At 39.5% G+C, this 14,081-nt stretch overlaps 1 non-coding gene across 1 annotated transcript; it reads right to left on the reverse strand.

Annotated features, from left to right (window-relative positions):
- Positions 1-10,799: 10,799 nt before the first annotated feature.
- LOC147353615 (U6 spliceosomal RNA) lies at positions 10,800-10,905 on the reverse strand. Its single transcript, XR_015146752.1, has one exon. It is a non-coding gene; the product is annotated as a U6 spliceosomal RNA (small nuclear RNA).
- Positions 10,906-14,081: the final 3,176 nt, after the last annotated feature.

Here is a 14,081-nt window from a genome sequence, read left to right on the forward strand (position 1 = left end):
AGATACTACCTCATTTAAGGGGATCATACAGAATTTGTCTTTCTGTGAGTGACACATTTCACTTGGAATAATGTCCTTAAAGATTCATCCATGTTGTTGCATATAGTAAGATTTCCTTCTTTTCAAAGACTGAATAATATTCCACTGTGTGTGTGTGCGCATAGCACATTTTCTTTATCTATATATCTGTTGATGAATATCTGGCTTATCCCATGTCTTGGCTCATGTGAATAATGTCACAGTGAACATGAGAGTAAAAATATCTCTTTGAGATCCTGATTTTCATTCTTTTGGATAAATACCCAGAAGTTGGGTTGCTGGATCATATGGCAATTGTATTTTTCAATTTTTGAGGACCCTCCATACTATTATCCATAATGGCTCTGCTGGCATACATTTTCAGCTTCTCAATACCCTTGCCAGTTGTTGTTCAGTTGCTAAGTCGTGTCCGACTCTTTGTGAGCCCGTGGACTGCAGCACACTGGGCCTCCCTGTCCCTCTCTGTCTCCCAGAGTTTGCCCAAGTTCATGTCTGTTGAATTGGTGATGCTATCTAACCATCTTGTCCTCATGTATCTCATGTACCCATGCCCACAAATACCCATGCCAGTACTTGTGTTTTTTTGAGATGGCTTTCATACCAGGTATGAGGTGATGTCTCTCTATGGTTTTTCCTTTGTATTTCCATGACAGTGATTGATATTAAGTGCCTTTCATGTACCTATCAGCCTATTTTTATATCTTCTTTGGAGAATTTTCTGTTTAGGTCCTTTGTTTGTTTTTAATTGGGGTATTTGTTTTTTACATGAGGGTGTAGGAAATCCTTACATATTTTAGATATTAACTTGTGATCAAATATGTGGTTTGAAAATATTTTCTCATTCTATATATGGTCTTTTCAGTCCGTTGATAATTTTCTTTGCTATGAAGAAGCTTTTCAGTGTTATGTAGTCCTACTTGTATACTTTTGTTGCTTGTGCTTGGGTGTAATATCCAAGAAATCATGGCCAAAACCCATGTCATAATGTTTTCCCCCTATGTTTCCTTCTAGTAATTTTAGTTATAGGCATTATGTTTGTCTTTACTTTGAGCTGTTTTGTGTTTGTGGTATAAAATAAAAGTCAAATTTCATTGTTTTTCATCTGTCTATCCAGTGGTTTTCAACACCATCTTTCCCCATTGTGTATTCCTGGCAATCTTGTCCAAGATCAGTTGACTATATATGTGTGTGTGTGCACTCGCAGGCTTTCTGGGCTCTCTATTCTGTTCCAGTGGTCTATATATCTGCATGTCAGCATCATACTGTTTTCTCTGTTCATTTCCAAGTCAACTCATTCAATATCACAGTAATCCAAGTCTACACCCCAACCACTAATGCCAGAGAAGGTGAAGGTGAATGGTCTCTGATGACCTACAAGACATTCTAAAACCAACAGCAAAAAAGGTGCCCTTTTCATCATAGGGGACTGGAATGCAAAAGTAGGAAGTCAAGAGATATGTGGAGTAACAGACAAGTTTGTCCTTGGAGTACAAAATGAAGCAGGGCAAAGCCTAACAGAGATTTGCCAAGAGAATGCACTGGTCACTAGGCCATTCAGTTATGACCTAAATCAAATCCCTTATGATTATGCAGTGGAAATGACAAATAGATTCAAGGGATTAGATCAGATAGTTCTTCCTGAAGAACTACAGACATCGTTGGAGACGTACAGGAGGCAATGATCAAGACCATCCCCAAAGAAAAGAAATGCAAAAAGGCAAAATGGTTGTCTGAGGCGTTCTTACAAACAGGTGAGAAAGGAAGAGAAGCAAAAGGCAAAGGAGAAAAGGAAAGATATACCCATTTGAATGCAGAGTTCCAAAGAATAACAAGGAGAGATCAGAAAGCCTTCCTCAGCAGTCAATGCAAAGAAATAGAGGAAAAAAATAGAATGGGAATGACTAGAGGTCTCTTCAAGAAAATTAGAGCTACCAAGGGAACATTTCATGCAGAGATGGGCTCAATAAAAGACAGAAATGGTATGGACCTAAGAGAAGCAGAAAATATTAAGAAGAGGTGGCAAGAATACACAGATGGACTATGCAAAAAAGATCTTCATGACCCAGATGGTCGTGATCACCAACCTAGAACCAGACATTCTGGAATGTGAAGTCAAGTGGGCCTTTGGAAGCATTGCTACGAACAAAGCTAGTGGAGGTAATGGAATTGCAGTTGAGCTATTTCAAATCCTGAAAGATGATGCTAGGAAAGTGCTGCACTCAATATGCCAGCAAATTTGAAAAACTCAGCAGTGGCCACAGGAGTGGAAAAGGCCAGTTTTCATTCCAATCCCAAAGAAAGGCAATGCCAAAGAATGCTCAAATTACCGCACAATTGCAGTCATCTCACACGCTAGTAAAGTAATGCTCAAAATTCTCCAAGCCAGACTTCAACAATACATGAAACTTGAACTTCCAGATATTCAAGCTGGATTTAGAAAAGACAGAGGAACCAGAGGTCAAATTGCCAACATCTGCTGGATCATAGAAAAAGCAAGAGAGTTCCAGAAAAACATCTATTTCTGCTTTATTGACTATGCCAAAGCCTTTGACTGTGTGGACCACAATAAACTGTGGAAAATTCTGAGTGATGGGAATACCAGACCACCTGACCTGCCTCTTGAGAAATCTGTATGCAGGTCAGGAAGCAACAGTTAGAACTGGACATGGAACAACAGAGTGGTTCCAAATCAGGAAAGGAGTACGTCAAGGCTGTATATTGTCACCCTGTTTATTTAACTTATATGCAGGGTACATCATGAGAAATGCTGGTCAGGAAGAAGCACAAGCTGGAATCAAGATTGCTGGGAGAAATACCAGTAACCTCAGATATGCAGATGACACTACTCTTATGGCAGAAAGTGAAGAAGAACTAAAGAGCCTCTTGATGAATGTGAAAGAGGAGAGTGAAAAAGTTGGCTTAAAACTCAACATTCAGAAAACAAAGATCATGGCATCCAGTCCCATCACTTCATGACAAATAGATGGGGAAACAATGGAAACAGTGACAAACTTTATTTTCTTAGGCTCCAAAATCACTGCAGATGGTGATTGCAGCTATGAAATTAAAAGACGCTTGCTCCTTGGAAGAAAAGTTATAACCAACCTAGACAGCATATTGAAAAGCAGAGACATTACTTTGCCAACAAAGGTCCGTCTAGTCAAGGCTATGTTTTTTCCAGTGATCATGTATGGATGTGAGAGTTGGACTGTGAAGAAAGCTGAGCGCCAAAGAATTGATGCTTTTGAACTGTGGTGTTGGAGAAGACTCTTGAGATTCCCTTGGACTGCAAAGAGATCCAACCAGTCCACCCTAAAGGAGATCAGTCCTGGGTGTTCATTGGAAGGACTGATGCTAAGGCTGAAACTCCAATACTTTGGCCACCTCATGCGAAGAGTTGACTCATTGGAAAAGACCCTGTTCCAGGGAGGGATTGGGGGCATGAGGTGAAGGGGATGACAGAAGATGAGATGGCTGGATGGCATCACTGACTCGATGGACGTGAGTCTGAGTGAACTCCGGGGGTTGGTGATGGACAGGGAGGCCTGGCTTGCTGCAATTCATGGGGTTGCAAAGAGTCGGACATGACTGAGCAACTGAACTGAACTGAGTATGTTGCTGCAGCTTCTTAAGTGAACTCATGAAGTCTATCAGAGCTGTTTGATTCACATCTGTCTGTCCAGTTGTTTTCCTTGTGGGGATAGAGAGTGGGATCTCCTACTAAACCATTTTGCTGACTATATACATTTTAGAATCAGTTTGTAACTTTCTACAAACTTCCTGCTGGCATACGAATCAGGATTGCATTGAAACTGAAGATCAATAGAATTGAAATCTTAACAGTATTAAGTCCTTCAATATAAAATCATGGTATATATCTCCAATTATTTATTACTTTATTTCTCTCAGAAATTGATGTTTTGTAGTTTCCATTGTGTAGATCTTGCACATATTTTATTAATTCATACCACAATATTTTATGTTTCTGGTGCTATTATGGATGGTATTTTACTTCAATTTCCGATTATTTGTTGCTTATATGTAAAATACTTTTTATGTTTATGTTGACTTTTGTTTATGTTGACTTGTATTTTACAAGTATATTCAGCTCACTTATATGCATAATGGTGTTTTTGTAGGTTCTTTGAAATTTTTTCTGTATATTATAATTTACACTGCATATTAATATTTTCTATGAATGAAGAGAGTTGATTTCTTCCCTTCCAATTGTACTTTGTTTTCATTTTTTCTTCCCTTATTACAGTTGTGAGAGCTTGCAGTCAAATGTTTAATAGAAATAGAAACAGGCCTCTTTGCCTTCTCCTTAATCTTAAGGGGAAAAATTCAGTCTTTGTTTGTTAAATACAATGTTAGCTGTCGCTGTGTTATTTTTGATGCCTTTTATTAGATTCAGGAAGTTTTCTGCTATATGTTGTACTGAAAGGGTTAATGGATGTTGAATTTTTTTCAATTTCTTTTTGTTATGTACAGTTTTACCTTCTTTTTAGTCTGTATTTCTTTTTTATTCTTTTGCTTCACTAGTCAGAACTGCCAGTAAAATGTTCCAGAAAAATCATGAAGGTGGGCATCTTTGCCTTCTCGATTTTAAGAGGAAAGGATTCACTCTTTCATAATTAATTATTAAGTCAGTTGTAGGTGATTTTGTAGGTCCAACTCATAATGTTGAAGAAGGTGCCTTTTCATCTTATTTTATGGATTTTTAATTTTTTCTTTGTTTTATTGAAGGATATTTGCTTTACATAATTTTGTGGTTTCCTGTCATACATCAGTAAGAATCAGCCATAGGTACACCCGTGTCCCCTCTCTCCTGAACCTCCCTTTCATCTCTCTCTCCCTACCCCACCCTTCTAGATTGTCATAGAGCCCCTTTTTGAGTTCCCTGAGTCATACAGCAAATTCCCATTGGCTATCTATTTTACATATGGTATTATAATTTTCCATGTTACTCTCTCCATACATCTCACCCTTTCCCTCCTCCCCTCTTCCTGTATCCTTAGGTCTGTTTTCTATATCTCTTTCTCCATTGCTTCCCTGAAAATAAATTCTGTCTTCTGGATTCCATATATATGCATCAGTGTATGATATTTATATTTCTTTTTCTGACTTACTTCACTCTGTATAATAGGCTCTAGGTTCATCCACATCATTAGAAATGACTCAAATGCATTCCTTTTTATGGCTAAGTAGTATTCCATTGTATATGTGTACCATAGCTTCTTTATCCATTCATCTGTCGAAAGGACATCTAGGTTGCTTTCATGTTCTAGCTGTTGTTAATAGTGCTACAATGAACATTGGAGTAGATGTGTCTTTTTCAGTTTTGGTTTCCTCAGGGTATATGCCTGGTAGTGGGATTGCTGGGTCATATGGTGGTTTTATTCCTAGTTTTTTAAGGAATCTCCATACCATCTTCCATAGTGGTTGTATCAATTTATATATAAATTTATATCAGTTTGTATCAATTTATAATGAGGTTTATATAAACCTCTTTAAATGCAAGACGTTTTCCTTTTCTTCACACCCTCTCCAGCATTTACTGTTTATAGACTTTTTGATGATGGCCATTCTGACTAGTGTGAGGTGGTATCTCATTGTAGTTTTGATTTGCATTTCTGTGATGTTGAGCATCTTTTCATGTGTTTGTTCACCATCTGTATGTCTTCTTTGGAGAAATGTCTGTTTAGGTCTTTTCCCCACTTTTTGACTGGGTTGTTTGTTTTTCTAATATAGAGTTGTATGAGCTGGTTTTATATTTTGGGAATTAATTTTTTGTCAGTTGTTTCCTTTGCTATTATTTTCTCCCATTTTGAGGGTTGTCTTTTCACCTTGTTTGTAGTTTCTTATGCTGTGCAAAACTTTTAAGTTTAATTAGGTCCCGCTGGTTTATTTATTTATTTATTTTTATTTTTTTAATTATTTTTATTTTTTTTACTTTACAATATTGTATTGGTTTTGCCATACATCAACATGCATCTGCCATGGATGTACACGTGTACACCAACTGGTTTATTTTTGTTCTTATTTCCATTACTCTAGGAGGTGGGTCATAGAAGATCTTGCTTTGATTTATGTCATGAGAGTTCTGCCTATGTTTTCCTGTAAGAGTTTTATAATTTCTGATTTTACATTTAGTGTTATAATCCATTTTGAGTTTATCTTTGTCTATGGCATTAGAAAGTGTTCTAATTTCATTCTTTTGCACATAGCTGTCCAGTTTTCCCAGCACCACTTTTTGAAGAGGCTGTCTTTTCCCCATTGTGTAATTTTGCCTCCTTTGTCAAAAATAAGGTAGCTGTAGGTGTGTAGGTTTATCTCTGGGCTCTCTATCTTGTTCTATTGGTCTATATTTCTGTTTTTGTGTCAGCACTGTACTGTCTTGATGAGTGTAGCTTTGTAGTGCACTTAGTCTGAAGTCAGGAAGGTTGATTCCTCCAGCTCCATTCTTATTTCTCAAGACTGCTTTGTTTATGTGGGGTCTTTTGTATTTCCATATGAATTGTGAAGTTTTTTTTTTTTCTAGTTCTGTGAAAAATGCCATTGATAATTTGATAGGGGTCACATTTAATCTGTAGATTGCATTTGGTAGTATAGTCATTTTCACAATATTGATTCTTCCTACCCAGCAGCATGGAATATCTCTCCATCTGTTTATGTCATCTTTGATTTCTTTCATTATTGTCTTATAATTTTCTGTATATAGTTCTTTTGTTATGCATATGTTTTATTATGAATGTTTTAATTTTTTAAAACATCTTTTCTGCTTCATTTGAGGTAATTATATGACTCTTCTCCATTATTCTGTTAATATGGTGGATTACCTTGATTGACTTTGCATTTTTAAACAAATCCTGTATTCTCTGAGTAAACACCACTTTGTCTTTATGTACTATTTTCATGTGTTGCTCGATTTGATTTGCTAATGTTGTTAATTTTTTGTGGGTGTATGTTTATGAAGGGTATGATTCTATAGTTTTCTTGTAATATTTTTTCCTGAAACTATGATGAGGATAATATTGACCTCAAGAGTTGAGTTGGGAAGGTTTGCTTGTCATTCATTTTCTTATAGCATCTATATAGGATTGTTATTGCTTCTTGAGTATTTTATAACATTCACTAGTATAACTCTTTGGCCCAGAACTTCTATGTATGATGGTTTAATTAAAGTTTATCTTTTCTCTTTTGCATCGAATCACTGTTTGAAATTATTGTCTTTAATAAAGTTGTCCATTTCATCTGAGCCATCAAATTAATTGCCATAATTTGTTTATAGTATGTTCTTATTTTCATGTATGTGGACTCTATGAAGATATTCCTTCTTTTATTTATTATGGTAATTTGTATTGTATTTCTTTTATTTTTCTTTTGATATGTGGGCTTCCCAGATTGCACTAGTGGTAAAGAACCCGCCTGCCAGTGCAGGACATGTAAGAGATGTGGGTTCAATCCCTTGGTCAGAAAGATCCCCTGAAGGAGGGCATGGCAGCCCATTGCAGTATTCTTGCCTGGAGAATCCAGTGGACAGAGGAGCCTGGCAGGCTACAGTTTATAGGATCACAAAAGTCAGACACGACTGAATTGACTTAGCACGCATGCAAGGTTTATCAAGTTTTTAAATATTTTTAAAGACCCTCATTTTGATGTTTGTTGATATTCTTTTTTTTTTTTTTGTACTGCATGATGTCTTCATCACTTTCTCTTTCTGTGGTGAGCAGCAAGTACTGTCTATTTCTTTACATGAACTTTTCATTGTGGTTGGTTCTCTTGTTGTGGAGCACAGGCTCTTTGGTGTGTGTTTTATACTTGCAGTGAGTGAGCTCAGTAGTTGTGGTTTGTGGGCTCTGGAGTTTAGGATCAGTACTTGTGGCTCATTAGCTTAGTTGTCTGAGGCTTGTGTAATCTTCCCATACCAGGGATCGCACCTGTATCCCCTGCATTGGCAGGCAAACTTCCAACCCCTGGACTACCAGGGAAGTTTGATATTCTTGATTCTTAATCAGTTTCCTATTTCACTGATATCAGACTTTCTTGTCTTATTGAATTGGTTAGTAAATATAATACAAGAGTGTTTAGAAGAAGCAGTGATTGAAGCATTATTATCTTGTTTCTTATTTTAAATGGACTGCTATAACATTAAAGCATCAAATATGGTGTTTTTTTGGTAATATATGTACTTTATCTTGCTTATGAAGACCTCTTTTATTCCAATTTGTTAAGTATGTTTTTAAATCACAAGTAATTGCTTAGTATTAAATCTTTTTTTCTCCACCAGTTATCAGTCAACTGTTCTTCTTTAGTCTCCGTATATTGAACTTGGCCTGAGTCTGCTTGCCCATGCACTGTAAAGCCAATCTATTGACATTGGGTTGTGGTGATGAAAAGTACAGTGTTTATCGAAGGGCACCAAGCAAAGAGTCCAGGTAGCATTCGGAGGCCTGAACTCCCCACAGGGTTTCAGAGACTGAAACCCTGGGTTTCACTCAGAGGGTGAGGGAGGGGAGTTTGTGGGATGTGTGATCAGCTGGTGGACATTCTTGTGATTGGTTGGTGCTGAGGTAATCAGGAGGCAGTATCATCAACCTATTGGTTCCAAAAGTCTAGAGTCTACATGCTTATGGGAAACGTGGAGTTAACTTCTTCCACCTGATGGGGAATTTGGTATCTGCAAAACAGTTTGAAGGACATAGCTCAGAAATTATATCTCTTGAAGAGCAAGTAAAGGTCCTTGACTTTGTTTTATGGAAAAATTATTATTATATTGTCTTACTTGATTGTTTTTCTCCCTGCCTGCATTTTCTCACATCTCTGATTAAACGTACTCTTTGGATTTCAGCAAAGGCCTAGGGGATGAAAGTTTTTCTACAGACAAGAGGCATGTGGAGGACATGGTGTCTGTTCTGGGAAGATACCTTAGAGTCCTCCTTGGTTGTATTTATGCAGTGAAGTGTGTGTATTTATAATGCTAAGCTATATTTGCATTCTTCCATTCTTAGAATAAACTAACTTTTTGAAACAAAAAATATATTTTTATACATTGTTATATTCGGAGAAGGCAATGACACCCCACTCCAGTACTCTTGCCTGGAAAATCCCATGGACCGAGGAGCCTGGTAGGCTGCAGTCCATGGGGTGGCTAAGAGTCAGACATGACTGAGCGACTTCACTTTGACTTTTCACTTTCATGCATTGGAGAAGGAAATGGCAACCCACTCCAGTGTTCTTGCCTGGAGAATCCCAGGGATGGGGGAGCCTGGTGGGCTGCCATCTATGGGGTCGCACAGAGTCGGACATGACTGAAGTGACTTAGCATAGCATAGCATACATTGTTCTATTAGCCTTGCTCATACTTTCTTATTATCTGCAAGTATCTGAATTAACCCAAATCCTTTATGAAAAAATGAAAACTCTTCTTCCCTTGATCAGACACTAAAACAATCTACTGATCTACCTTTTCCCTCTCTAGAGCGATATCACCTGGAGCTGCCCCTTCTTCTGGACTTCATTCTGGACTGATGACTTTCCAAACCCAGTGTAGTGGTTGTCCTAGAATTTCCCTCCAGTTCATCTTGGGAATTCAGATGTCTTCTCCTTTCTTGGTCTGTTCTTTCATGTTAGTGAGGTATACCCTCTTATATGTCCCTGAGAGAAGATGCAAAGGACAATTAATTTGGTTCTTACATATTTGGATTGCTACCTTCCTAGGGATGGAATTCTAAATTTGCTTTAGAAATTTGAAGATGCTTTTCTGTTATGTTCTAGCTTATAGTGGTGCCGTTGGAAATGCTTATGTTTTGAATGCAAACAATTTGGAACCATGAAGTGTAGCTCTAGGGTCCCTGATCTTAACCATTACATCATGCTGACTCTCCAGCTTCCTTCTTGGAGGATGTTTACCTGAATGCAGGTATTCTGTAAATGAAAGAGGTGGGGCAGAGGGTTAGAGATTTCAGTGATTTCATGTAGAAATTTCACATCAGTTATCTCTTTTCAGATCCGCAGCTGTACTTACACTTACCCACTGCAGTGCCCAGTGTCTTTGTAGCCCAGAGCTCTTTAGAATTATGTAGGAAAAATGGACTCTGCTTTATTTGTTAGATATGGCTTTCTCTGCCCATAGTCACTATGTCTTTCTGTGCTTTCTCTTCTCTGAAAATGTGTTCTATTTCATCATCTGGTGATAACCCCATATTATTCCCTTTGTCCATATGGGGTCATAGTTTTAAATTCCATTACTATCTTTTTCACGGCATATTGCGAGGGAGAGGAAAATTTATTTTTCACATTTTATTTTCCACTTCAAAGCAATCAGACAGTTCAGGAATAGAATGTTTGTAAGCCTGTATTGCAGCCACACAGCTGTGCACCGTATCATACCATTGTGCAGTCTCCCTGGATTTGATGATCAGCCTAAATCCTGCCTTGACTTGTCCTCCCTGGCCATTGGCAGGATCTCTGTATCTCTTCTTTTTTTTAAATTTAATTTTGTTTTCTTCTATTGGAAGATAATTGATTTACAGTGTTGCAGTGGTCTCTGCTGTACATCAATGTGAATCAGTCATAATTATATATATATATATATATATATATACATATATATATATATACACATATACATACATATATATCATCTCCCTCTTGAATCTCTCCTCCTGAACGCCAACCCTCTAGATTGTCACAGAGAGCTAGGTTGGGCTCTCTGTGCTATATAGCAGCTTCTTGCTAGTTGTCTATTATACACATGAGAAAATATTGAATGCTTCACAAATTTGGATGTCATTCTTGTGCAGGGGCCATGCTATCCTCTCTGTGTTGTTGCAGTTTTAGTATATGTGCTGCTGAAGCAAGCACCGTCACCATCTCCCTCGTCTTTAAATCTATTTATTTATTTATGCTCAGCTCCGCTGGGGGTTAGTTGTGGTACACAAGATCTTTGTAGTGGCAGCATGTGGGATCTTTTGTTGCAGCGCTCAGTCTTCTCTTTAGTTGTGGCACATGAGTTTTAGTTACATTATGACATGTGGCATCTTAATTTCCCAACCAGAGATCCAACCAGTGTCTCCTGCATTGGAAGATGGATTCTTCACCATTGGACCACCAGGGAAGTCTCATCAGGGTTGCTCTTAGTTCTGGGCTTCCTCAGAAGTCTTTTAGGGCTTTGCTCTAATATTTTCCCTTGAACAGCTAGGCCAAAATCATTTTGGTATTTCTCTGATTTATTATTATTCCTTCTGTGCCTCTCCTGAAAGAATGTAGGATGGGCTGTTTCCTCATGGATTGAGTGTGGAAGATGCTCCTGAATCTGGGCCAGTCCTGTGTGTCTGCTCAGAGCTGCCTTTGTGGTGGAGGCAGTGGTGATGTCCTGCTATCTGGGCTTGCCTTTGCCCTGCTATCATCAGCAGGGCCTCTTCACCTGGCTGTGTTGTGTTGACCATGCTAGTTTCTGTGCCCCGGGTGCCCAGATACAGGGGGTTGTGTGCAGTTTTGCAGGTTTTACAAGTGGGGCATATTTGTCTATCCAAAGTAGTGAGTTTGCAGTTACCTCAGTAATCTGGGAATGGCATGATAAATCCATGTGTGTGTTTTCTATGCTTTCTTTCAGAGTGTAAGCTGTGTTTCTGTCAACACTTTTGTCTTTTGAGCACTCCTCAGGATCTTCTGAGTCCTGAGCTTTCTGGGGTTACCCCCTTGGGGCACGTAAAAGGGGTCCCATTCCATGTGGACCCCTTCAGAAGCCTGTGTTTGAAGCCCTAGCTGGGTATCCTGTGTTCTGATTCCATGAGCCTGGACAGCTTAAGGATGATTATAAATGTATTATACCTTTGAAATAGTAGTCAGTGTTATACATTATTTTGTAAGAAGAAATTGCGAAGAAACTTCCTGGTTACTATGGTAACACTAAAGCAGTGCATTTATCCATGAACTCTTCATTGCATTAATGACTTCTGCTATTGCTGGATCTAGGGCCTTTCCTTTGGGGCTTGGCCCTGTCCTGTTATTTCTGTCTTGGCAGCCAAAGCTTGCTTCCATCTCTTTATGACTTTCTGGCTAGCAGAATCAGGTAGTTTTTCTCTGGAGGCATCTGGCTGAATTTCCTCTGGGTCACCTGTAGTGAAATAAGGTTTGCTGAGGGCCAGAACTGAGTTGGGACACAAGGCATGACCACAGTCAGACCCCTTGCCAAATAGGATTCACATCCGGTAACTGCTTTTGGCAAAGAGGCACCAAGTACTGAGCTGCAGTGTCAGCTGACCTCCATGGAGCCTCTTCTCATCATGGCTCCTGCTACCTGGGGGCCACCTTTCTGAAGGTCACCCCACGAGGGGCTCAGGTGACTGCAGATGTGTCTCAGAGGTTCCTGGGCAGGAAGGTGAACACCACAAGGCCCAGGCTGCACATGCTGCCTCTTTGTCTATGGCGGCAGGACTTCCGTGTGGTGAGACCCCTGCCCATGGACCTCATGCCTCCTGTTCTTCAGAAGACACTGCCCCCAGTGCCCTCTGCAGCACTGTGAGGAGAGGAGCCAGGGCCTGGAGTGCTGAGTAACACAGGTGGCTGCTATGGATCCAGCCCAGTGCCCTTCCAAGGGTGCCACAGGATCCTCTGAGACGTCCCCAGACTGTGGGGACATTTAGTGACATCAGGGTGAAGAGCTGGTCCGATTCAATGGAGGAATGCAGCACATGTAGCCCTTTTCTTATGCAAGCTGTCTATAAAATAAAATTTTAATTTGGGATAATTTTTGATTTATTGAAAAGTTACAAATATTTCTCAAAACTGAGAAACAATATTAGATGATTATGAATAAATATACCTCACACTGTATTTGGTTTTAACCAGGTTGTCCATTAATGTCACTTTGGGTTCCAGGATCTAATCCACAACCTATACACGCTGCACTCACTGTCATGTGTCCCCCGAGTCCTCTGCTCTGTGGAGTTTCTCATTCTCTCCTGGTCTGTTATGGCCTTGGCAGTCCTGAGGAGCACTGGCCAGGGATGGTAGAAGGCCCTCCAAGCTGAATATGGCTGCTGCTGTTCTCATAATGTAGAGTGGGTTTAAGACTTTTGGTCTTGAGGAAAACACCACAGAGGTGAATCACCCTTCCTGTCCCATTACCTCAGGGTACACATGACAGCAGAGAGTCTTACCAATGGGAATATGAGCCTTGATTAGTTGATTATGTTTGTCCAGTTTCTGCACTGTTTTCTCCTTCCCCTCCTCTTCTCTTTGGAAATAAGTTACTAAGGCTAGCCCACAATCAGGTGATCATGGCAGTAATTTCCCTCTCCTTGCAGGGATAATCTATCTGTGTTATTCAGGATGTTTCTTTAAGGAATGGGTGTTTCTTCTCCCACATTTGTTTCTTTAGTCATTTATTTATATGAGTATGGACTCATACATATTACTTTATACTTTTGGTTATCATCTAATTCTCTGTTATTTATTTTGTCTTCAAACTGTTTCCAATTTGGCAACTGGGAGCTTTCTTAAACTTCCTCCTAGAGTTTTCAAGGTCCATCTTATCTTGTTTGTGTCAACAAACTGTTTTCCTAGTGTGGAAGGTTGACTTTGGCTCTTGAGAGAGTTTTCACACACAGAGTGGCACCTCTGGTGGGTCCAGCCCTCTGGGCCTTAGACCTCCTATCTCCAGTGTCCTCTAGAGCTGTGGACCTCAGAGTCTCTGACGCAGGAGGCAAACACCACAACTTCACAGCTTCTCTCTGAGTTTCTGGATAGAATACAGTCCAAACACTTCTTGAGAATAGGCTAACTTATGGAGGAGGGTGAAATAACCAAGAAAAATGCCAAGACTGGAGACACTGGGTGTCAAGAATGTACCAGAAACTTGCTTCCTTAAGGGTTTGAGAAAAGCAGGTGGTGTGATCCATTGTTACAGAATTAGCAGCACCTGAGAAAATCCACATGGCCTCAATTCCTGAGAGTTCCCAGGTCGGAATGATTTGGAGTCCAAGGCTGCTGTGCATTAGTGCCCGGGGTCCAGTCTGGAGACTGCAGATGTTAAG

Source organism: Bos grunniens, chromosome 18, assembly GCF_055505025.1.
Source record: "Bos grunniens cultivar Pamir isolate PY7600 chromosome 18, Bosgru_T2T1.0, whole genome shotgun sequence".
NCBI lineage: Eukaryota > Metazoa > Chordata > Mammalia > Artiodactyla > Bovidae > Bos > Bos grunniens.